The sequence below is a fragment of the Strix aluco genome, chromosome 4, assembly GCF_031877795.1.
Source record: "Strix aluco isolate bStrAlu1 chromosome 4, bStrAlu1.hap1, whole genome shotgun sequence".
Classification (NCBI taxonomy): domain Eukaryota; kingdom Metazoa; phylum Chordata; class Aves; order Strigiformes; family Strigidae; genus Strix; species Strix aluco.
Window position 1 is genome coordinate 127,852,368 of NC_133934.1, and position 22,607 is coordinate 127,874,974.

The window sequence follows — 22,607 nt, forward strand, 5'->3', positions numbered from 1 at the left end:
GCCTGACTCACTCCAACAAAGCCATAGCAGCTGAAGATTTGGCCCAGGAGATGTATCCAAAATACTGCAAATTCCTACAAAAAGGAATTCTTTGTCTCCATTAGCATTTCAACACACACTCACTACAGAGATCTCACTGGGGGTAAAGCATTAAAACCCTTTCAAAAGTGGTTTAGTTGGCTAATTAGACAATAAGCATAAACCTGATGCATCCAGCTGTACAAATAAAACGTGACTTTAAAGTTTAATGTCCTGCGTGCACAGAGTAGTCGTGAACTTGGAGCCAAGACGAGCTGAGAGGAAGGTGGCTGGCTTACAGCTCAGTAGTGGTGTGTCTGAAGGCTGAAACCTTTGGAGAACTAAAAGAGAGTTTATTTTAAGTGTAACTAAAAGGAACTAAGTACCAGTTACCACAAATAGGGTGATCTTTATCTTCCTTTGTTGGCTTGTGTGGATGGAAAAGAATCTTAAAAGACTTGCGCAGCCGCAGGCTTCACGAAGAGGATATCTCCCTCACATTGCTGACATATCTCTCATTTTTTGGGCGCTACCTTATGGTTGAAGGAAATTAACAGGTCGTTTTAATGCCCTCTTACGCCCTTGGCTCCTGGGTAGGTGCGATCAAGTAGCGAAACACTTACATAACTGACATTTCTCCCCTCCATCCTAATGCATCCATCCTGCAATTGTTTAAGGAAAATTAGGCTCCTCTTGTGCAGTTTTCCACTCTGGCTATCTCAGAGCGGCACCTGTAAGCGCTCACTTTGAGAGATTGCTAATGTGCTAATTACCCAGGACCCAAAAATGCAAGCTGTAAACAAATGAGGACTGTATTTATAATCAATCAATTTTATGACCTTCTGATGGTGATGATATCAGTGGAGTTTACATTGGGAGCCCTTGTACTCCTCCAGGGCAGCTGTGCCCTTATGTTTTAGTTACAGCTTGAAGAAGATTTTGCTAATTTACTTTATAGTAGGCGTACTTAAGAAAAATATTACCTTCCCTAAACAGCTGAGCCCGTTACCAAGTCTCATTTTTAAATAATGAAAGCACATGGACTGTCAGTACCTTCAGGGTGTATTGTCAGGTGACGAGCTGTTGTCAAAACATCCATGGCAGAAAGTAATGACTTCAGAGCAAAATATTGTTCTCATTGGTATAAGTTGCCGTGAGACAAATCCCACACCCTCTGATGTCAATGGAAAGACTCTGTTTCACTTCAAAGAGGCCTGTATCAGGCCCTAAAAGAAATGTTGCCATTGTAAAACACCACAAATGCTTTACGGTTCATAGATTTAAAAAATGCTCTGCTCACTGGTGATCTTCTGTGCAGTTTACCTGGCTACATGTAACTTGTAATTTTTGTGTTTGCTTTGCAGTGGATTTATGATAGAAGAATGCCCATAAAGTCTCATTTGTGAAGTGTTAAAATGATGTCCTGGAAAGCCACACAATGCCAAGGTATACAAGATGCCCTGTAATACCTCAGCTCGAGGAAGGCTATCCAACTTTCTTGATGTTACTATGTTCTCACAAAGCAAAACAATGTTGTTTAACCACAGACAGATGTGTTAAAAATAGCTCGATTTTGTGCCCTTATTCTTTTATTGGAATCGTTAGCTTTTTAATCTAAATTCAGGTTAAATTTCAAGGACAGAATTGTTTCCTACATGTCCCAAAGCTTTGCTTGGGTGGTTGTTGACTTGAGCAACTTTTAAAAAAGGGACAGGATGGGGGCCCTCTCTGTCTGTGATTATGACCCCCTCGATCTGAAAGCCCAGAGATAAACTCCAAACCAGCAGCAGATGCAAGCTCTTCAGCATAATTCCTTTCTCTCAAGGCTGTACCTTGATTTAAGCATGGGTTATAAATGAGATTTGTTCCTTAGGGTTGTTAAGGATGTGGCTCAGCAGAGAGGATCAGAGCTCCATTTTTTCCTGCATCATATCTCCTACGATCAGACGCCTGACAGGATCATGCTGGAGCCCTGAGACTGGTCGATTGATGAAATCTGTCATCCAAAAGGTGCTCTCGGCTCTCTTCTGAGCTTGTGCAAATTAGTGCTTTGCTTATGCTTCAGACTTGCTGAACCCCTTTACCTCCCCGAGATCTCTGCTGGGTGGGGATGAGAGCTGCTCCTGCCTGTGGGCTGGCATCACCAAGCCGAGGGACAGGGCCAGGCTGTCCCCTGGGGACGTCCCCCTTCCCTGGGCTGCAGGGAGCCCCTGGGAGAGTGCTGCCCTCATCTTAGAAAGCTGAGCTTTTGCGGTCCTGTTCGCAGGGCAGGCAGCCGGCCAGACAGCTGGATTGCCATGGCAAAGACAGTGTCTGGCCTTTTTAAAAGAGAAACTTGCTAGATTTATGTGCGGGAATGGATGTAGTCCTTCTGGAGTTGACGCGGTCTAATGAATGAGATGGGGAGTAAAATACTTTATACTTGCTATCAGGGGTTAACGACTCCTGCCCTCTCCATTTTCCCCTGCTCATGTTTTCCCTCTCTCCCCCTCCTCCACTCCCAGTCCCCCCCCTCCCTGCTGTGCATCTGTATTACCCAAGCAGTGGCACCACCTGGTTTGTTTTCTGTGTCAGGTATATTACAGACTGTCTGTCAGAGGTTAACTGCCACAGCCAGCTCAGCCTTTTCTCTTATTGTACCTGGTCTAAACTCCCTCCCTTCCTGGATGCCTCTTGTTATGTTTCCCAGAATGTAACGGTACCCGGAGAAAACAGCTTTTTTTGGTTGTTTTTAGTTTTTCAGTGTTTAACAGGATGGTGAGGATGGTGTCTCTGCCTGCCCATGGTTTTGGGAACCCACTCTGTGTGCCTCCATCATGCTGCCTGAAAGACCTTACAGCACAAAAGTGCGCTTAAGTTACACATCAGAGACTACGTTTGCCTTTTCTGCTCTCAAAGAAAACACTGATGTGAATTTTCCTCTGTTGATGCCGACGTTGGCTGTGTCCCCAGTCCATATCAAAGAGGTCGGTAACCCTCCCCAGCTGCCTACATGGAAGGGAAACTTCAGCCTGCAGCTCAGATGGGAGCTCTGGGATGGTTGTACAGGTGCTTGGCCTTAACTCTGAAAGAAGCAGGGCCTTCTGTTCTGGGCCAAGAGTATATCTGGGCCCTAGAAAAGGTACAGAAAGTCCTGGCTTCTTTCCAGGTTGAGGCCAAGCAAAGAGTACAGTAAGAGAAGAGCTAATACAACTGTTTCAAGAGCAGCTACAAAGATGATGGAATCAAACTCTTCTTGGTAGTGGCAGGTGATACAGTAAGGGGCAATGGCCACAGATTGCAGTGTGGGAGGTTCATGTTGGACATTAAGGAAAACTTTTTTCCAGGCAGGGGAGTGCAACACAGGAACAGGCTGCTAGAGGAGGGGGAAAGGTGGGAAATCTTCATCCCTGGAAGTTTTTAAGACTCAACTAGAAATATATCATCTCATATATGGCTTTTCCTCAACAGACACTGGCACAAGCCCAGGTACACAGTTGCTCAACAGTCTCGGGACTGTGTCTTTCTTAACAGTCTCATAAACTACACACAAACCCATCCCCTCAGGAAAATTGAGCACTTTTAACTGCATATCTGAAGGGCCAACCCAAAATTTTCCTTGTATCGACTCTCCAAACTGTGAAGGAAATATCAGCATAAAGCTGCCCTTGATGCAATGCCGCTCTACATCTGTACTGGGGTAGAGACCTTTAATTGTACCTCCACAAGCTGTTTTGCCCTCAGCCCACTGCCTTGTTTTCTAAGTAGGAGAAATGTCTGGCTGAACAATTCCCGTTCTCCTAGTAATGTGGTCATTGTCTGCCAGATTCCTTTCTCTGCTGGTGCAGCAACTGGGAATTGTGTGCTGAATGATGAACTGGATGGTCCCAAAATTAAGGCAGCCTGGGAGAATGGGGCTTCTCTGTTCCTAGGGGCCATCCCTTAACGGGACATTTCCTGGGGGTCACTGGTTGTCTGCTGTTCACCTTCTGTATCTCTAACTTATGATCCTACAAATCTGATACGCAGAAGTGCAAAGGACCACCAGCAGCCACTTTATTCAACAAGAGCAGTATGTTGAATGCATAAAGTAGTATATAATGCTAAGTACCGTGAATAATCATGTCCAAGGCATATCGAATTGGGCTCTGAAAATTAATAGGCACTTTTGACCTCTTTTCTGTGTCTCAGCTCCTTGCCTATAAAATGGGAAGTGTACCACTTTCCCATTTTGCAGGGTGAATAGTATTGATTAATATTGGGCAAGCACACATATATTACATTGAAATGCTCTTTAGAAAAACCTAGAGAGAAATTATTAACCCTGCCTTCGAAGCAGGGTTTGGGTTGCAAAAGCATAGAGGCATAGTGAGGGGGGAGCAAAATATTGAATAGCTGCTCATTCATTCAGCACTGTTCACTGTGTGTGAATAAGATATGTAAAAATGGTCTGAAATGATGCTCTAATTAAAGACCCCATCATGAGACATAAGCCCAAGAGAGCTGTAGTGAAATATCTGCTTCCCTTAATTGGCAGTGCTTGAATTTGAAGCCTAAATGTGGATTTTTTTAAAATGTCATTTTAAATATGGTTCCTCAGGTCAGAAAGCTTATGTTCAGACAAAGATCTTTAATTTGATTAGCCAGAAATTGCATATCTTTTCGCTTTTCAGTTTTTTTCAATTAATGAATTCTTAGAAGACAGTGTCCAGAAATGAAATGCTTACCAATACAGGTACTAATGTGACTTCAGAGAAAGAACCAAATTGTAGGAGTTTTGGAAAGAGCCTTCTGTTTATATAGCTTCAGTCACTGAATCAGAAACAGTAACTGCATCGGGTGACTTAAACTACACAGCAACTACAAATACCTGGATTAATAGATATAGGGATCAGCTAAAATCAAATCTATAATTCAAGTGTTTTTATACAGTGCACTGGAAAATTTCAATAAATGGCAAAATCTGAGTGTGAGGTATTGAGATTAAGGTTATATTTTTTTCCAAGTCATTCAGGATGAATAGAGGATCCTAAACACAATGGATTAATTGTTAAATACTAGAGTTAAGTTTCCTCACTGGAGCAGTAGGCAAAAGGATGGAGGTTTGTGATGCAGAACAACACAGATGAAATATGAATCAGAACCAGTTCTTAGCTCAAAAGTATCAGCAGGACTATAGTTGGTAATAATAAACAATACTGTTGACATGCGTTTTACAAAGGTTGATCTTTGTTGCCAGAAATATTTTTCCTTGGCCCTGCATTTGCTGCATTTTTTCCAAGTATTTTGCGTTGCCTGTTAGCCTGTGGAACACTAGAGCATCTCTAGCATCACTGAGTGTCTCTTTGCCAAGTTCCAGGAATAGAAGAACAGCTACCAAGAAAGGTCGTTTTCTGGTATTCTAACTTGCACAGTGAAATGCAAAGCATTTGAAAAATAAGTCTGGGAACTTGGCTGGTGATCCTTGGGGATTACCCATCCATTACCCATTCCCTCTCTTACAGACCAAATGGCAGAACTGAAAAGGGAACCTTTCATGAGAAGAACAAGTTCCCTGGCTGGTTTCATACTTCTCCACCATGAAGGAGTAACATCTCGCTCAAATGATGCATGATACCAGGTTACCTTCTGCCATCTTCCTCCCAGGCATATGGCTGGCAGATACTAATTTACACGCACACGAAGAGGAGACTGGGGTCCATCTCGCGGTATTGTGATGTCGTCAGCCCCATCAGACCAAACCAAGATACTGCTTAGCAGGACACACTGGGACTCCTGAGCTGCCTCGGCTGTGCTGGGATGCTAAAGGGCATAACATGAGACCATCTTTTGGGTCTCATTGTTACCCAGAGAACAAGGAGTGCAGTCTTATATTTGCTGGCGTACCAGAAGTAGCAGCAGTTTCTGGGGTGGGATACTTTTGCCCTGCATTTTAGTGTGCTGCTGGAGCTTAGGAGGGGAAGAGGTGTACCACTTACAGCAGGTTCATTCTACCCTTCTGACTTTGCTCCCTTCTGCCTTTCTTTTGTACCAGTGAGTACTTCGCAGGCTGGGAGCTTCAAATTTGTCTTGACAATTTGGCGACCAACACCAGCCTGGGCAAAGATGTGAACCGAGTTGGTGAGTTAGCCTTAGCTTGTTTTTTTCTGCTTTACTTAGACCCCTGCGGGTGGATTGAGATTACTGTTTGGATCACAGGTTTTGCAGCAGTGCCTTCAGCCTGGAAGGGAAGACAGCATGTACTTTAAAGGGGGAAAACAAATGGGTGAACTGAAGACAGTCCGTTCAAAGCACTGCTCTCTGTGTTCTCAGAGGGCTATTTCTGGGGCATTCAGTACGCACAATATTGGCAAGAAAAATCCCTTTTCAATATTTTTTCTTGCTAACCTGTTCCAGAGTCCTCCCAGGGAAAGACTCTGATTTACCTCAGTGGTCCTTGTGCCCTTTCAACTTGAATAACACTGCAGGCTTTTCCAGACACCCTTAAATAACATGAAGGTGACCCATGAACTGAACTAATAAACATAACCAGTCGAGCTCCTTAGGATCAGACTTCATTGTCTCAGTTTCACCATCAGTTTTGGTTACTCCAGGCACACAGAATCAGCATCCTGAATTTTTATCCCTTACTGTTATTTCTCTGCTGTGTTTACCCAGCCTCTCATTTGGCTTCAACTGATATTCATTTTTCATGGGAGCTAATTTTTTTGACCCATGCAAACAATTAATGGTTATTCTTAGAGCTAGAGTGTAATGTCTTGCATGCAGCTGCCTTTGATTACCATGTTTCTGAGGCCCCCCCTATTATTTTGCCTCCTCAGTAAAGCCTTGTATGATGTTCTAGTCACAGATAGCACAGCAAAAACTTTGCAAGTCTGAAAGAACAGAGTGGAAATAGTTATCAGGAGCTGGAGGCTTCAGTCCTGTTGCATGGTTGCTGTCTGCTGGCCCTGCTTCCCATAGAGCAGGAACTGGAGTTCAGTGACAGGGACACGGTGAGGGACTTTCTGCTGATGAATCCGGAGTCCTCCTGGCCACCAACATTACTCCTTAGTGTAAATCATTCAGCTTTTCCTTTTTCCATATTTACCAGTTGGTTATGTGGGACTGTGGATCTAACATGCCAAGCCAAGTGGCTGGGGAAGGGCAGAGCTCACTGGGATGGGTTCGATGCTTGTGAGATCGGGGAATTATTTTGGAGCAAGCATTTGGGCTTTCTCCTGCACAAATCTGGAGGAGCCTTGCTGACTTGCAAGGTTGCCATGAAACTAATTTGCTTGAATTTTTCTCTTTTGGTTTGTTCATTTGTTTTTCCTTAAAGCCCCTCATCTTTAGTAAACCCTTCCACACAACAAGGCTAACTGGGACTTTGCTAGAGCCTAAGGCAATGTTCTTAAATTGTCCTAAAGTTCTTATTCTTCAAGTGAAGAAACAGAAATGAGTATGAAAATGGGCCTGCATTTCTTGGAGTGAATGAAGGAGCAGCTATCACTGCCTGGAGCGATGTCCATCTTGGATCAAGTGGTGCACAGCTACAAATCCTGTGTAGCATCTACCAGTAATCCCACAGCTGCATCCTTCTCTATATAAAGCAACTTACTGAGAAGTTAAAATAAGTCCGTTTCATTGCTAAAGCAAGGTTTTAAAGTTTGCTTCAGATATGTTACATACAGGGTTTTTTCAGTACAGCACTTCAGACCTAGTTCTGCAAAGAGGCTTACCTTTGTGGGTTGCAATTAAAATAAGCAAGTACTCAAATCTTCACAGAATTGATGCTCTCAGCAGAGCTGGCTGGGTAATTTTCTGTTGCAGCAGTTTTCAAATGGTTCAATGGCTGCCAAAACCCAACAAAAACATTTTAAGAAAAGACACTTTTTCATTTTAAAACAAAAAGTAGGAAAATGTTGGGGAAAAGGATTTTTTTTTTTTTTCATTTTCCTCTAATTTTTTTGTAGGAAAACAAATAATTTCCTGAGTATTTCCAGCTTTAAATAGTTCCTTTAACTGTCTTGGTTTGTTGAGTCAAGAATATAGCAAACTAAGGTGTTTGTTGTGTGTTTTTTTTTTTTTTTTTCCCAAGCAGGCACATGTTCACAGAGATTAGCTATGGATAGAGATATGGATAGAGATACTCTGATACATGCACAGATTTGGCAGATTGGAGTTTAGCCACTAAAGAGCTTAAAACTACAAAGCAGTTTTGTCAACTATAGAAAGCCGAATGTATTTTTTAAAAATCAGACATTTTAAGTGCATATAAGCCAGCACACAGCTGCTGATTTTAACTTCAGTGGTGTAGCCTAGCTTTTAAAATGGTCACGTTAGAGTCCCCAGGCTGTGAGCAGTTGCACATCCGAGTAGCTCTGCATATTTCAGTTTCTGGGGTAACATTCACCCGGCGCTGAAAGCGCAGCCTTTGGTTTTGCTCTGTCCCCTGCCTGCTTTCCACCCGCATGGCTGCAAACATAGGGCACCTCATGGAGGGAGCAGAAGGGCCACCTGCAGTGTGTCCCTCTCTGATGGGCTTTCTGGAAATACTCGTGTGTTTTGAGTCACCCTGCTCAGGGGGTTGAATCTTCTTATTCCACCTATACCATCTTTTATGTGTTTCAGAACAAGGGCAATTTCTTACTCTGCAGCAGGCTCAGCATTGCAGATTTTACCAGAGGCCTCTAGGTGCTACCAAACTGCAGATATTAAGAACAGTTTGTAGGCCTGGGCACCAAAGTTTGTTACAACACTTATTTATTACCAGTCTCATATAACTCATTCATGGTAAACAATGCAGGTTTTATTATGTGTAAGTAATAGGAGACCTTTGCTTTTTCCACTAACAAACATGCCATGGGTAATTATTCCTGTATTAAAACGACATGTGGACATATTTGCGACATGCAACAGTTCCATTTCTTTGAAGAGAAGTATTATTCTAAACAAGGTTAGCCACCATTTATTTTGAGGGGCTCTTGCATTTCTGTGTTCGAAGCGCTTTGCGGCTTTCCTTGTCTATTTGATAATCATTAACATGTTCCGTCGTTAACCTTCAAGCAGCTTTGCTTGAAACTTTATATGCAACTTTTCAAACATTTGTCTTGCATTGCAGACTGTGGTTTGCTGGGGCTGTTTTTATGATCACTAGTGGTAAAATCAGGAAGATGAAAAATGGGTGTGTATTGAAGAGCAGCGTATCCAGCATTCTAGGTCTTAAATTAGAGTGATGAGCATAAACATTGCAAACAGAGCTTTTTCAACTCGATTGCAATTATATTTGAAATTACCTACAATTACCAGTAACCATCTCAAAGCTAGAAATTAGCTTTGTAGGCTCTCCTCCAGATGGATCAGCTGTTAAACGTGCTGTCTCGTGCAGCTGAATGGAGGGGAGGAAAAAAGGGCAAGGAGGTGTCTGAATGGCAACTGTGCTGTCTTCTAGCTGAAGCAGAGCCTGTGCTGCCTGTCAAGAATGTGCATGCTTTCGCTTTGAAATAAACCCATGCCACTTTTTGAGACATAGTTTGGGAAACTGTGGCTTTGCTGACCTCAGCGGACTCTAACCCTGGAGGCCAGTGCAGAAAGTGACTTTCTTTTTGCTGTGAAAACTGGCAGAAAACTGCTTCCCCTTTGCTGTGTATGGCTGCATGGGGAGGCTGGGGAGGAGTCAGGCCCTGACTGCTCCCCTGGCCCCACTCCCCACCAATCCTGCCGTTACGAGGCAGAAGCAAAGCTCCTCTGTGGCGCTCAGGGGGACAACCCTGTCTTTCCAAATGGGAACCCCATCCCTCCATACCCCCCTGTAACTGGACGCTGTGCAGTTTGCAGAATCCAACATCCAGAGGTGAATTGACGTGAGCAGGAAAATGCCCCTGAGCAGCTACCAGAGAAATGAACACACTGCACTGACTCACAGTAGCACTTGTGCCCTCCCTCCCTACGTGGAGCTCGGTGAGCCATGCTGGTGGAGAGCAGGCTGTCCATGTCTCCTTCCCCTGAGTCAAGTCATGAGCACAAGGTTACATTTATGGCAGATCCACTTACTGCCTGACCAGCTAGAAAGTAGTATTTTTTAATTCCTGCTCTGCTTGATGATTTCCTGCTGTTATTTCTTCAACTGATCCTCATAATTCATCTGGCTAACTCTATACCAATTTCTTCCATAGCCACTTCCATAGCCAGAGAAGTTCAGACTCTTCTCCCTCTCCTTCCAGAATCAATCAGTGCACAAGGATGTTGCTGTGGCTCCATGGCTGCAGTGGACTTCACTGATTTTCGGCTGGTGGAGCTCAGGGAGGTATTTTGCCCAAAGCATCTCAGAAATGCTTGTGATTTCAGTTTCCAACATGACTCTGAGCTGGGGAATGAGAACGTGCCAGGAGTGTCAGTGACAGCTTTAGAAATGGATTGTTTGCATAAACTTGAAAACAGTACAAGCATAAATGTATTTCCTTTGTTTAACTTTTCACTCTTGTTTACTCGTCTCTGCTTCTAAAAGGCTTTGCAAGTAAACTCTGCAAATCTTTAAGTTTCACAGGCATTAATGGGGGCTGGGAGTTCTGGGATCACTCCTTGGCCCTGCCGTCTGGGAGCTGAGGCATGGGGTAGGATCATAAAGCTCTGATCCACAAGCCATCAGAACCAGTAGGAAGATTTTTACTTCCTTTGCCTTGGAAACCTCTGTGACCTTGGAGTTTCACTGACTCCCCATGGACAGCACCCACCTCCTTGGGGCTGTGAAGTGACGTCTGTAAAGCTCTGTGAGTCTCAGCCCCTTCTCCGTGTGCTTCAGAGGTGTGTGGGCAATGCAGAAAAGTGACCTGGAAAACCAGACAGGCTCAGACAGGGTTTCTTCAGTGCAGCTGAGGAAAATTGAGGCTTCTATGGTCTGTAGTGTTTGTTCTTTGCTAGAGAAAAACTACTTAGGCTGTGAGTTCTTGAGGGAAATAACTGGTTTTTAGTCCAATGGTTTACAGCAACAGTGCAGTGGAGTCCTGGTCTAAGCACACAGGGGAGGAGGGAGACGAGCTTCAGCTATACAACAGATGAAAATCCAGCTCTCCTGTTGCCTTTCATAATAATTCTTCCTCCCCTGCATTTATCTAGTCAATCACCTTATTAAACCTTTGCATGTTCCTCTGTTTGTGCTGTCCTTGTTCTGCGTGGATGTAAACTGGATCCAGCCATTGGTGGATGACATTTTAAATGGCTTCTAAAACTGCCAACTTTCTCTTTGTCTCTTACGGCAGCTATAGAGGATTACAAACCCTTAGGCTTAGTACAGCAAAGGAAGGGAGGACCAGGACAGCATGCAAGCTGCTTGCTTTGGAGCTCCCAGTTAGACTGGAAAGGCCTGACTTCCCCATCCCACAGTTACACACACCGCTGGTCCTGGGGAATTTATTTCCCCCATGAGTGCCACTCACCTGTGGGAGGAAGGCTTAAAAATCCATTCAGAAGTGTTTGGGCCTGGTGCCTGCCAGGCATGCTGAGCAGCCTGCATGTCTTGTGTGGCTTTCAAAACTGGGGCAGACCAGAGGCAGCTGTTAAATGGGCTCTGGAGCATAGAGAACAGGGCTTTGTAACTGGTGGCTCTTTCGGGACTCGCCGACGGCTCCTCTGGGGTCTCTAAGTAGTCAGAAGGCTCAGATTTGCTCTGCGGGAGTCCACGCTAGCGCTCGAGTGTTCATAGGATTTCTGTAGTTATGGTGTGCTGGACATGCTCAGAGAAAAGATCTGCTCTTGCGGTTGAGGTTCTGAACCGATGTGTGCAAGAGCTGGGTTCTCTCAGATTTCCAGAACAACACTGGACAAGTTACTTAAGCCCAAATCTGCAAAGAATACTTTCCTGTTGAAATAAATAAGAATGAAGTGTCTGAACATCTTTGTGGATCTGAACCCTTATCTGTTCTGAAATGAAAATTTTGTCAACTTTCTGCCTGTCTAGTTTATTTAGACTAAAAATCTGTGAACAGAAGAACCATTTTCTTGGTGCATATTGAATGGAGTCTGGCATGAACTTTGTTGTGGCCAAGTCCTCCAAGCACTACCACATGTCAGATGTATCACAGAGTCTTGTGTTAAATAAGCAAGAGTCTGCAATGTAACAAGTGTTACACCTGCATTTTTGGTCATTGTTTTTAGCCTGATTTCCTAAGGGGAAAGACAATCATGCTCTGTGTGACTGTTTGGGTGTGAGGGTCCCTGTCCCTGCTTTTTGCCCCCATCACTTTCTACCCGTAGCCCAGTTTCACCCAAATCTGAGAGACTGACAATTATTCACTTTTAACAAGCTTTTTGCAAATATATGGCCAGGCATTGATGAGAGGCCTAATTACTCCTCCTAGCACAGAGAAAGCAAAGCTCAACCCTTATTAGGCATCAGAAGATGAAAGAGAGCAGAAAAGTAGGAAAAGGTTAGAACGCGGTGTAATGTAAGTGGGTACCCCTGAATCCACCCTTCAATTAAAGAGATTGTTTTATGTGGATTCTCTGGTGTTTACTATGAGGCACAGTGGGTGATTTTCTTTCAACCGGAGCACGCCTCTCTCTCCCATGAGGATTCTCTGGCATCTCCTACAGGGGAAGCTCACATTGCAAGCACAATTCCGTTAAACGGTCAGTCATCCACAGAACGTAAATCTGCAGGGACCCAGGCTTCGTGAGGCCCAGAGCTTGCACAGCTCCTTTCTCTTGTGTGTGCACCTCAGTGAAGCAGCTTACAGACTGAGGGTCAGTCTGGGATCTCCAGACACATCAGGTCAAGGAATTTCTTCCATAAGTGACCCCAGCAAGGTCAGGCTCATGACAAGTCTGTGGGACTACTCATGCCAATAGTCGCTCACCCCTGTGCAAACTCTTGTCCTCAGCGAATGTCCTCATACTCCTACCTGCCTCATGTCCTATTTGAGGAGCTCTAATCACAGTTGTTGAATCTTGCAGGAAATTGATATCTGCTGTCAACAATTTATTTCTCTGAAATTTTCTCTTACATCAGAATAAGTCCTGCAGGCTTCTGACACAGGTTTCATTTGATACCACACACCTTATAGAACAATATATGGTTATTACTTTCTCTTTTAAAGATTGCAGAGGTGCCGACAGTCCCTTTTCTCAACACAGTCCTTGGAGTAGAATATTATCCCAGTGCATCCACTAAGCAAGGAGGATTTTACATGTCTGTAATGTATGTGGTCACCCTGGATCTTTTCCTTGTCTCGCAAACTAAATAGCTGGGATAGGTGGGATGCTAAGCAATATTCAGACTTTGGTGAGCCTCTAACCTTGTCAGATGTGTATTAACCCTGTCAGGTACGTAAAATTATTTGGCCTCAGTGTCGTGGTTGTAGTTTTGCCTAATCCTGCCCCTTTTACCTTTCTGTAAGTCAGCACCACCATCTGCTCTGAAAGCTGTGCACCAGCCACTTCTCCCCTGCAACACTGGCTGAAGCCTGTCTGGGGCTCCACGCTGAAGCATCTCATGGTCATATGGGGCAGCCTAAGAAGCAAGAAAAGCCCTTCTCACTCTCCAGGGTTGCTGTCTTCTCTGCCAGATTACAGCTGCAAAGAGAAAAGCTGCTTCTAAGCTTGGATTGTGCATATAATGGTAAAAAGCTCAGTTGCTATCATTGCTCATGAAGGATGACTAATGTGAAAGTACTTTTCTTGAGCTGCCTGGTAGGTCCACATTTCGGCTTTGTTCGGTAAAGCACTTAAGCATGTGCTTAAAATTAAGTGTGCTGCTGACTGGAGGCCTTGGACAATAAATATGCTACTGGAAAAGTATCTGGACCATACATTTATTAGTCTGTCTAAAAGCCCTGTTATTTCTTCTTCAGTTCTGAAGTAAATCACATCTTTCAAAAGCCACAGTTGTGGGTAAATGTCTGATTTTGATAGGCGTTGCATGTTGCAGCTATTGCTGATTTTAAATAAACTTATAGATGCTCAGTACATCTGCAAATGAGACACAGCTTGGCTCCTTTCAGTGGTTTGGTGTTTTTTGAGAAATCTCTCTTTGAACTACCCATCTGCAGGCTTTTTCTTTTTACTGTCTGTGTGGCCATCCTGCAATTACCTGTGGGTTTATGATCCTTCTCTAGAGAACAAGTTGGTTGGACAGTCTGACGATAAAGAAAGATGGGGGTGATAAAATGGGGCAGAGTATGATATCAGTTACAAGCATCACGTGAGTGTCCCTCCAGATTTACACTGCTGCAACTTTGCTCTGGATCTGGCTCCAAGATTTGCCATAAATGGCCATTTCAATAATTTTGGAGTTTAGTCTGTTGAATAAAAATGTACCGTCAAGAGTCAGGGGCCTTTGTGACCACAGTGAAGACAGACTGGAGTGAGCAACTCCTTGGCAAAGTAAGTGGAAGGTAAATCTGGGGGAGTGGGAAGAAGAAACTAAAACATGTTTTTAAAGGCTTTATGGCTAGCAATTTATTTCCTTAAACCCTGGTTCAATGCTGGGTAACAGTAAACAATGGAGGAGCCATAGTTGCCTCTGAAATGAATTGACTGTGCAAAGAAAGGCTGTAATTCCCCAAACTGGCAAAAGATTTTGGGAACCTGCTTGAAAGGCTCTGAAGGTGCTGCAGAATTTCAGGTGAGTGCTTAAGCCCTCTTGGAAAACTGGATATCTATGAGGTGGAGGGAGAGCAGATCTCCAAATCTTTGGTTTCTTCTGAGGTGCTTGTTCATAACTACCACCTCTGATTGTTCCCGTGCAAGGTCAAATGTTCAGTTCTGTGAAAACCCCTGAAAATAAACAAGTAGAGAGATGCATTCAGGAGCTGATGTGAGCACACACAAGTCAACATGAATCAATGGTGTTTTGCAAATCCAAAGTCAGTGCAGAGCTGGGCCTTAAATCATCTATTTTTAGCAGTCAGTAGTGCAAGAGCACAATCAGTCTATAGTCACATCAGATAATATTTGTGTTTAGTATGTAATTACCATCGCCCCTGTTTACACATATAATTAACAGTTTGACATCGCATCCCGCTGGGTTGACATCTGTAGAATTCAAAAAGGGCTCAGGATCTCCAAAGAGTGTTTTTGTTTCAGGTTAGACGTGGTCTGATTGTCTAAATTAAAGACATGTCAAACCACATGAAAAGTTCAGGACAGAAGGTAACCACACAGGACGTGGCATGTGGGCCAGGTAATCACAGTGGTGGAAAGAACGGCCACACTTGTGAGGAGCCTACTCCTCTACAGACTTTGGAAAAAAAAAAAATGCTCCTTTTTTGTTTTTAGTAGGAAATAAAAATTAGTAAATGCAACCCCTGGCTGCAAGGAAGCACAAATAAAGCAAAACAGATGTTCATTAGCTAATCACTTGCAATTTTTTCCCCTCTTGTTCTTCATGGAGAAAAAGAAAATTGAGCATGTGGGAACTTGCCTGTTGAGAAAACATTTGGATCTTCAGTCATTTATCTGTTTCACCTCTGACTCGGTTCAGGCCTCCATTAAAAGGCAGGCGGGGTGCTATCAGAAAGAAAGGTCAGCGGGGATCACTGCAGATGCTTTTCAGCTGGGGCAACCCTTGAGGCTATCCTTGCTTTTGTGGGCATGGAGAGTCAGTTAAAAACAAAACAGAAAACCAAACAAAAATCCAGTAAGCGCAGCGGAGCTTTGAACTACATCACTTGTGTTTGTCTTATTCCTAAATTACAGTGTCATTTTTGTACAGTGCTTGTTATAGTCACATACGTACATCAGGAAGTGTGTTTATTACAGTGAATACCAATGAATCCCGAATGGCAAGCTGCTTATTTCCCAGTGTTATCAAAGGAAAGTAACATAACCTTTATTCCCTTTGGGGTGATGTAATTTTCTTTTCCTCCCTGCTTAAGATGAGACAAAAATAGGCACAAATTTGTACTGCAGTCGGTGGATTTTATCAATAATAAAGTGCTACTACATAAGGCCATCTATGTGTGTAAGCATCAAACCACATGCCTCTCTGTAACGGTATTATTACATTAGGCAAAATTACAGTAACTCAGCCAACACCTCTTTCATTAGTGGTACTTGCTTCACGCTTTAACAACGTTAATTTAACAGTGTTAATTTTAATGCACAATGGCATAATGGTTCCTAGGAACCTGACACTACGCAATAGGTCAGGCAGGTGTAAGATCTTGCCTACCAGTGAGCTGAACCATCCTCATCATATCTTAGTTGTCATGTGAAAACTGGCTCACTGTGAGCCGGTTTACTTGGGAGTGTTGGTCTGGGAGAGTTCAAACAGTCTTTCTCTGTAAGGGCGAGGCTTTATTCAGGTTTTATTTTCCTTTCATGCTGGTAACACTGAGGTTCATGGTTATTCTGCTCCTACGGGAAAATAACTCCAGAGCCATGGCCAGCTGGCAAGAGGGCGCTTACATGGGGAGGTGTCCGTTGAGGCCAGCAGACCTGTGCGAAGTAGATGTCAAGAGAAGTCACGGTCAGAAAGAGTGAGGTGGCATTGTGAATAATTTGTGTGAGTCCAAGATGTTATGCCAAACCTGGCAGCTTTCTTGGATTAGATAGCTGGGCTTTCTAGGCAAGAGGAATGCAATGGGTCTTACCTATCTGGACATCAGTAAATCATCTGATGTTGTGCCGTTTGCATGTTTATCACATAAATTGGGGATTGGAACGAGTACTGTTAAGACGCGTGAAGAACTGACTGAGCAACAACAAGAAGTAGCATTAAAAGGGAAAGTATCTGGCTGGGTATAGAGCAGAGTTCTTCAAGGATTTGTCTTGGGGACGGATCTTATTTAATATTTTCATGAATGACCTTGGCACAAAACATAGCATGTTGCTGAAGTCTGCTGATGACACAAACTTGGGAGGCGTGCCATACAGAAAGAACTGCATGACCTTGAAGACTGGAGTAATAGAAATGAGATGAAATCCAGTAGTGCAAAATGCAAAGTCATGAGTTTAGGGAGTAATAAGAATTTCCACTACAAACTAGAGGCTTGTCAGCTGTAGATGACAAAGGAGAAGAAGCACATGTGGAGAGCTCAGTCACAGGATGGGCTCTGGAAAAGGTACGCACAACTTCAAATATATCCCGGGAGGTGTTTCTTCCTGGAGAAGATAGGTATGCCATTTCCCAGGAACTGGTGAAGCCTCGTGTGGAATCCTATGGACAATTCTGGTCCTCAGTGTTCTTGAGGTGTGACTTTCACCTGGGCTGCCTACAGAAAAGGATGGTGAAGAGCTGGGAGGATGGAGAGCTTGGCCTTTGAGAGAATAATGAAAGAGCTAAGTTTTGAACCTAGACAAATGAAACCTGAGAAGAAGAGTGATGGCTATAGATCTATACATCAGGATGGTAAACATCAGAGAAGAAAATAGGCTATGTAAGTTAAAGAACACAAGGCTAAATGGCTATGAATTGACCTGAGCATACTAGACTCAAATCAGAAGAAGGTTTGTGGCTATGCAGACCAGGGAGGCTCTGAAACAGCCTTCCAGGAGGAGCTGGGGACAAATAACACCTTGTTATAAGAACAAGCTGGGCATGTTTGTGGAAAGGATTATAACACCTGGGCTTAGAGGATATGGACTTTGGAGGTTGTTTCCTGGGGAGTGCTGAGACTTGAATGACTTAGCTTTCAGTGTAATTTAGACCATCGGTCATATCAGAAGTTTTTTTCATGGATAGTAATTTCCTTACCTGGACAGGACCTTGTGTTCAAGGGGCTAACAGCATATTTGGTAGGGGCAGTAAGCCGGTCGTGTTTCAGGGTGCTTTAGTATTTACTCAGGTTTGTATAGTTAGAGGTTGGTGGGGATCAGATGTTTTATGTTTGGACTCCCTTAGCGTGTATGTGATTAATCTGGTTCAGTTAATGGATGCTGCACTCGATCCTGTGGTTTCTGTGTGTTGATTCTGAGTGTGGTGTGTATCTTTTGGGTGTTTGAGTTGGTTTATGTTCCTGGGTGTCTACATGACCTGATTAATACTCCCAGGTTAATGCAAATGCAAACAGAGACCACAAAGGAAGGCCTGGCCAAAAATTGCATATTGCACAGCATATAACTGGCTATCACTGCATTCATCAGATAAATAGGAAATTAAATATATTAACCCAGCAATGATCAGGGAGTACAGTTGTTAGTCTTGTCATTGGTGGCTAAAAATTAAGTATTTAGGTCTGGAGTAGCAGTAACAGATGAGTATCAGTGTTGTTATTTTCAACTTCTAGGCAAACCCAACTCCTTGTCTTTGTTGTATCCCTTGTTGTACCCCCTGAACAAGCTTTCCCCAGGGCTCAAAGGCACCTTCCATCCTTGCCTTAAATGTAGCCATTTCTACTCCAGAGCTGTGAAACTCTGGCTTAAACTAACCTATCTATCCTCTAAACTGAATTTCCCAAGACAGGTTAAAAAACCCCATGTACTGTTCAAAAAACAAACTGAAAGAGAAACCAAGAGACATGTCAGTGAAATCCAGGCTCTGGAAGAGCTAACGGGAATGTCTCCAGCCACTCCTACAGGGGAAAATTTCACAGGTGCTTTTGAAAAGTTGGCTGTTGACTTCCAAAGAGAGGAAAATAAATTAGAAGAAGTTAGAAATGGTTTCAGAATAGATTTCTGTCCCTGCGTGTAGCCTGGTGCACTGACCCCACACAGCTTGAGCAGGTGCTGGAAACAGAAACCTCCAGCTGGAAAGGTGGGCTCATTTCACTGCTGTGACTCAGTCTGACAAAGCGCCACACCAGCTTGTCTTGAATCAACAGGCACTTGAATGCCTTCGAGACTTGAGGGTGCTGATTGTTCCGTTGATTTCAGTGGCTCTTTCAGGGTTAAAGTTAAGCATGTGCTTAAGGGCATTGCTGGATCAGAGCCAGCCTAATCTACCTTGCTAGATGCTGGCCCAATGCAATTCCTGAAAACTTGTCTTTCCATCAGGCAACCCCTTGACGTTCAAACTATCAACTACTTGGAACTGCTTAGGCTGCACGTTATTTTCTGGTACCTTGCAGTTTCCTGCAACACTGTGATTAGGAACTTGTGTAAATTCTGTTCCAATATTTCACTTTTGGAGTCCTCCACTGTAGACATTTCTATAAGCATAGCCCAGCACATCTGGCCACTTTTAATAACCCTAGGGAAAACATGTCAGTTTAACACTCAAGTCTCTCTTGCTAACCAAAGTGTTGAGCTCCACAAAAAGATCTGAAGGGATAGTTGATGCAGAGAGCAAAATGTGCGTAATGTGAAGTAAGGAAGAAGCCAAAGAAAAGATAAAGAAGGCTTTTTAGCCTACAGCATTCCTCTCCCTGGATCTGACCTAAAGTACACTGAGTACTTAGCATTGCTGTGGAGGTGGGCAAACACTTTCTTCTGTAGATGACAATTGCCGTGGTTTAACAGGTACTCACACTATATTCCTTTCAGTTTATATGGAGTGGAGATTAAACAAACTGGATTAGGTAGTGAATCAAGTTGGATGTTTTCATTAGGCACAATTCATGGCAGGACTGGGTGAAAAGAAGTAGTTGACAATAAACAATAAATGTGGATTTTTCAGTCATCTGGCATTACCTTCCTTGAAGGGAATTGAGCTCAACCTGCCCAGCCATAGCTGTTTGTGAGTAGAAAGTCAGTTTTTCAACCCTTCCCTTACAGTCTTTCATGAGTGAAGGTCCTACATCATCTCTAAGTGCTCCAGGAGCTGCCATTTGAAAAATGCTGCTAATTAGGAAGATGACTGTGGGTCCCTGCTGAGGGAGAGCTCACAAAGACCTGTTGTCTCCACAGGATCAGCTCCTTATTAAGATGTGGCAGATCTAATCTGTAAAGACCCTGCATTGTTGAGAGGCCACCACTTCCCTCCAAGAGGCTGAGGATACCGCGGGGAAGCTGTGACGAAGCTGTGGTGCTCTGATTCCCTGGCTGAAGAGGTATGTGGGAAGGGAGGCTTTTGCTGTGCTAGAGACCAAAATTTACTGGGCTGCTGAAGCAGAGAGGGGCAGTCTATCTACTGCTCCCTTTGCCCAGGGCATATTGGCTTTTCGTACAGGTTTTGATTGCACTCTTCATTAAAAGAGTCATTCCTCCCTCCAAATTAGGTGGAATCCAGCACTGAAAGAATCCAGCCCAAGTCCCAGTTTATTTCTCCATAAAACATCTGTATTGTTCTTCCAGGGTGGCTCTGCCAAATGAGTCCTCAATAAACCCAAAACCTGGCAATAGACAAAACGCTAAAAAGCGCCTTTTTAATATGGAAAAGTATCCTGCAGTGTCGCAATCTTCCAGTGGAGACCACCCCCTACCCCTGAGAAATGCAGAATAGCACCAGGCCCACAGTTTGCCTGGGGTAAAGCAACAGAGCTGGGCCGGTGCTGATTTACTCCAGCCAGAGGATCTGGCCTACAGTTTCTCGGGTTTTTTTTCCTTTTGTTTTTTCCTAAAGATCCTTAACTTCTTTTTCCTTTTTTTTTTTTTTTTTTTTTTTTCCTGTGGATAGAAGCTTTGCAAGTTCCTTCTTTTATTGTTAGCTCATTTGGCAGGAGCAGCCAAGCAACAAAAGTGTTTTATTTGGAAATAGTTGAGGGGGAAGTCGACAATGTCCGAGCTCTATTCTGATTGCGTGAGCTCTGGGAGGTTTTCACCTCTGCTTCCAGGCTGCACCAGGCTGGGATTATCTCATTTGATTTCATTGGATCTGTGTGCAGTTAAGAAGTGGGGAAAATGAAAGGTTAGTGAAGTTTGCCTTTGTGTCACACTAGAAGCTTTTGGTTATTTAAGTGGAAAGTGCTCACTCTCCTTTCTCTGTGGACTGAAATATCAGGCAATGTTCTACTTAGCTGATCTGAAAGCAAAATGTGACTTATACAGTTTATATTCCACTGCAGAAGAGATCCTGAGAAAGAAGCACAGGGGAGATGCCTATATTGGCTAAAGTGGGAAGAATGTAGTGTGTGAAAGACACTGATAGCTGAATCTCCTCCATCTGAGTATTGCACTCAGAAATGCTCACTCATTTATGGCCAACTATAATACATGCTATTATTTTGATCTGTGATGTTGCCTATGTCTGTTGATTTCTTTCCAAATCTTTAAGACCCCCTTCACAAAAGCTCCACTCAGCAGAGATTAAAGGCTCCACTCAGTAAAGACTCAAAATAAACCAGAAACAGAGCATTAATGCAGGCAGATCTTTTCTCTTTTCTTCCATGCTTGAGGCTCCTGTGAATCGGTCGGGATCTGCCCCCTTTCGTGCAGTGCTAAGTGCACACATGAGCTGAGGTTTGTCTTTCCTGCTGTGCTCTGCAGGGCCAATCTAAAATAGCTCAGGGCCAGATTTCTAAGAATTCAGCATCCACAGTCAGGGCCAAGTAAGGAAGTCAAGAGTGATCTTAATGTAATGAGTAGGTAACGGCTTGTGGCATGGGGAGGAGCTGTGTATCTGTGTATGTTTATGTGGGTCTTAAATGATTCACCCAAGGCCAAAGAGGCCCTCGGTGTCAGCACCAAGGTTAACCTTTCAGGGTATGGTTTCAAGAGCCCAGCACTCTGGCCTGGGAGCAGATTTTCAGCCCCTTATTTTCCACTGGGACAGTTGTGATGAGATCTTCAGAGCGTGGTGCCTGTGGGCATGCTGAGCTCTTCTGAAAATCTGGCTGCTTTTTGTGGTGTCTCAGTGGGAATGGGGTTACTGGAGGAAGCTCGCCCTTTGCCTAAGTGCTGAGCTGTTAAGAAGCCAGCCCTGCCCCTGACAGCCTCACTGCCCTGGGGTTGGGATATGGAGCCTCTATGCACCTTCAAAACTTCCCCAGCCACCCCCTGAAAAAATGTTTCCTACTTCACTGGTGAGTAGTAATTAATTGATGCTTCTAAGACAATGTGGTGATAGAAAATGCTGTTTACCAGATAAATATTACTAGCGCCCTGTGGGCATTTGCAATCCAAATGTGCTATTCCCTGCAGAGACTGACTCTGTCATTGCTACAGTGTCATTACTGTAGAGCTGATTAGACGGCTGTCAGATGCTTTCCACCACCAAGAAACCAATACTTGTCTTCAGACAATGCCCTTTCCCAATCAGTTGTTGGGTTCTCTAGAGCCAGTCGCTCCCTAGATCACAGCTCGGGCCTCCAGAATTGCAAGAGTCTTTTAAAAATCAGGAGATGGTTTTATTCTGTGAATGCTGCTTTTAGTCTTTAGCATGTGTTCAGGCCATCTCCTGAAAAGTGTTTTCTTTAAGACCATAAGGACCACAGATTTTTTCTTTAAAGTGCTGGATAGGGTGGCACATCAGGAGCTTGGGTTTCGCTTAAGATCAGGGAAGATTTGCAGTAAAATCACAAGAGCTGGCAACAGAGGGGTTTTCTTTCTGAAAGGGCCGCCACAGCTAGACACGCAGATGTTCCAGAGAGCAGCTCCTTCGCTGGTGCAGCTCCAGCTCTACCGATGCCAGGGGAAGGATGCAAATTTACAGTTGCTGAGATCTGCCACCCTCAGACTCATGGCTGGTGGGTCTCTTCTGCGCTTTAAGGACCACAGAGAAGCACTAGCTGATGTGCTGCCTTGCTAGAGACACGTGCCAGCTAGTGAGCACAGCCATTAATCGTCTCCCCAGAGAGCTGCCCTCTGCGTGATGG

General features: G+C 43.9%; 1 long non-coding RNA gene across 1 annotated transcript; it reads left to right on the plus strand.

The window, feature by feature from the left end:
* Nucleotides 1-1,379: 1,379 nt before the first annotated feature.
* On the plus strand, nt 1,380-2,966 carry LOC141922459 (uncharacterized). The gene is made up of 3 exons (XR_012622988.1): nt 1,380-1,464; nt 1,892-2,028; nt 2,754-2,966. It is a non-coding gene; the product is annotated as an uncharacterized LOC141922459 (long non-coding RNA).
* The last annotated feature ends 19,641 nt before the right edge of the window (nt 2,967-22,607 follow it).